The sequence below is a fragment of the Jaculus jaculus genome, chromosome 2 (assembly GCF_020740685.1).
Source record: "Jaculus jaculus isolate mJacJac1 chromosome 2, mJacJac1.mat.Y.cur, whole genome shotgun sequence".
In the NCBI taxonomy this organism is placed as follows: Eukaryota; Metazoa; Chordata; class Mammalia; order Rodentia; family Dipodidae; genus Jaculus; species Jaculus jaculus.
In genome coordinates, this window is record NC_059103.1 from 175,590,126 (window position 1) to 175,593,606 (window position 3,481).

The following is a 3,481-nucleotide window of genomic DNA, read 5'->3' on the forward strand; positions in this document are numbered from 1 at the left end:
AGAGCAGAGCATCAATTACATGTGGGACTCCTTGAGAATCCATGCATTATTATTTATAGCAGGCATGCCAATTGATTCATATGGTCCCTACTTTAAAAGACAAGAAATCTAGATTTACAGGTACCTGTTTTCTCACAGTGGATATGAAATGTTGGTGTTCCCAGTGTTTGTGAGACAGGAAAAATTGTTCAGCATGTGTTATAATGGCACATTACAAGAAAATATCAATGGATAATTATTTTTCTGAATATTAGCTGTTAAACCTACTTAATGGATCATGAAACTCCTGTTAAAAACATACTGTTCCAGGCTGGAGAGATGGCTTAGTGGTTAAGCACTTGCCTGTGAAGCCTAAGGACCCCAGTTCAAGGCTCAATTCCCCAGGACCCACGTTAGCCAGATGCACAAGGGGGCACACGCATCTGGAGTTCTTTTGCAGTGGCTGGAGGCCCTGGTGCACCCATTCTCTCTCTCTCTTACTTGCTCTCAAATAAATAAATAAATAAATAAATAAAAATAAGCAAACAACAGCAGCAACAACAAAAAAACCATACTGTTCCTTACAAGAGGAGATTTAAAGTTTATATTCTGTAACATCTTTTCTATTGGCATTATTGTGAACATTTACAGTGTTCATTCAGTAAATATTTGTCAAGAATGTCTTGTGTTCCTGATATTCTCCTTGTGTTAGGCAAAATGATGTCCCATGTACTTTGCCTTCCAGTGAAGGAACCAGGAACATGATCACATCAGTAAGGAAGAGCTTTAAAAAATCAAATGTGCATAGTCTACTAGAGAGGAAGGTGATGAGGGGGGGGTCCTTTAACTAGAATAGCCAAGAAAGGATTTCTAAAGTGCATGAAATTTAAGCTGAGATATAGATGAGAGCAACTGGACATTTATTTAATGCAAATAAGAATATATATTAAAATGACACTTTGATAATCTATGGAAAGTTGTAAACACACATACCTTGGTACACACATGACCTAGGAATTCCTCACCCAATTCCATACTCAGAAGATAGACCCAAATTATATATTAAGAACTATATGCAAGAATTACTTGTCTCTGTATGTTCTGAGTAATTATACATATGTGCTGACACTACAATGCTTAATAATGAAGGAGTGGAGCTGGGGTGTGCTGTATGCTATTTATGACTGCTACTGATTTATTTACTTAAAACTGTTTTGCTGCCGATGTCTATAGTGTTTCAGTTTCAGGGCCTCAAACTGTAAATAATCTAAATGTTCATCAATAATAATAATATATGCATAACTTGTCTTATTTCATATAATAGAATTCAGCAAAGAAAGTGACTGAATTATATCTTCATACAAAATATGGATGCATCTTAAAAGCACAGTGTGAAATAAAATAAGTCAGGCTCAGCAGAATGCACAGTGCTCATTCCATTTACGCAGAGCTCAAGAAAGAGGCAAAGCTGAACGCTAGGGTAAAGAGGATGCAGGCCTAGGTGGTAGTTCTGAACACAAACAAGGTGCTGATTGCTATATAAGCCAGTATAGCAAAGTTGGCTCTCCAAACCCACAGATTCTATTTACGCAGATTCAACCAAATGCGGATTGAAAAGTATTTTGAAAAAAAAAAATAAGAAAGTAGTCCTGAAGTAGTATAGACTTTCCCCTTGTCACTATTCCCTAACCAACATAGTATAGAAACTATTACACAACATTTATCTTGTAAATACAAATTATAAGCAACCTAAAGATTATTTGAAGTATATAGGATAGGGGCAGCTTATATGCAAAGGTGGTGCCATTTTATGTAAGGGGCGGGAGCGAGCATTCCTGGGTTTTGGATACCTGCAGGTAATCCAGGGGCCAATACTTTGCTGAAAGTGTTAGTTGTAGTTACCTTCTCATTGCTGGGACAAAACCCATGACCAAAAGCAGTTGACAAGAGGGAAGGATGTATTTCAGCTTATAGTCTCGGCGGGAAGTTTTGTGATGGCAGGGGAAAGCATGTATGGTGGTTTGATTCAGGTGTCCCCCATAAACTTGGCTGTTCTGAATGCTAGGTTCCCAGCTGATGGAGATTTGGGAATTAATGCTTCCTGGAAGCAGTGTATTGTTGGAGGTGGGCTTATGGGTGTTATAGCCAGCTCCCCAATGTTTGGTTCACTCTCCTGTTGCTGTTGTCCACCAGATGTTGGTGAGGAGGCGATGTCCACCCTCTGCTCATGCCATTGTTTCCCATTGCCATCATGGACCTTCCTCCCAAGTCTGTAAGCCAAAATAAACGTTTCTTTTTCCCACAAGCTGCTCTTAGTCAGGTATTTTCTGCCAGTAATACGTACCTGACTGCAACAGTAAAGTGGTACAGAGGAATGGGATTGCTGCTAGACACCTGTGTGGCTTTGGGCTTTTAGAGCTGATTTTCAAGAGGAATGTAGAAGGATTTGAAACCTGGGTCTAAGACATGAACTATTCTGATCAGAGTTGAAAGACCTGAGTGCAGTAAGAACTATGGGCTGTGAGGTTTGGCTTGTGAGGGTGAGAAAGAGCTTTGCCTGGACTGGGCTAGAAGTTTGTGTGAGAGGCTTGATGTTATACCCATGTCCTGAGACATGCAGGTTTGCTTTGTGTAGAAATGGACTGGTGTGAGCAGAGGGATATGGCACAAAAATGAAATCTTTGGGCTGAAACTGCTGCCTGTTCAGCCACAATTGTATGAGAGATTGCAACCATTGAGATTGGGCCAGCTGATCTGCATTGGGACAACAGAAAGAATGCAGTCTTTTGAAGGGGCCTGAATGCTCAAGGAATGTCCTATTCTTCAAAGTCTGCTTTATTCCCTCCTGCAATAACAAATTGGCACCCTACCTGGTATTACAGAATATGAGAAATGCAGGAAAGAGAGGATCACTGAATTTACAGTATGGTCTTGTGTTTTGGAAATGGCCATGGGCAGTGTATAGTAACTTTGGTAGATGCCTGCATGGAGACCAGAAGGAGCCATGAGGATGGATTGTGGGTTGCACTGGAGACCCAGTTGAGATGCTGGGACCACAGAATGGCTGCTAAGGGAGCTGCTATCTCGAGATGAACTTTTCCAGGACTGTGAGTAGCCTAGCTGGAGGGGTGGAATTGGAATTCCAGTGACATGTTGCTGGTTAGAATTATCGGAATTGGAGACTTGTCACTGACTAGAGTTGTTGGACTTGGAGCTACAGAGTTTGGTGTTTGGCCTGTTTAAATCTTGTATTGCTTGAGTATTTCTTTGCTATGCCCAATACCATCTTTTTCAGTATGAATGTTTATTCTGTGCCATTGTGTTTTTCTTTCTTTCTTTCTTTTTTTTTTGGTATTATGGCTCAGTTAAAAGATCTTGTACTATGAGAATGTTTGAAAATCATTAGGGAAAATTGGACTGAATACATTATATTTTATATCATGGATAGTTATCAGTTTATGGGGGCCAAGGGCAGAATGTGGTGATTTCACTCAGGTGTCCC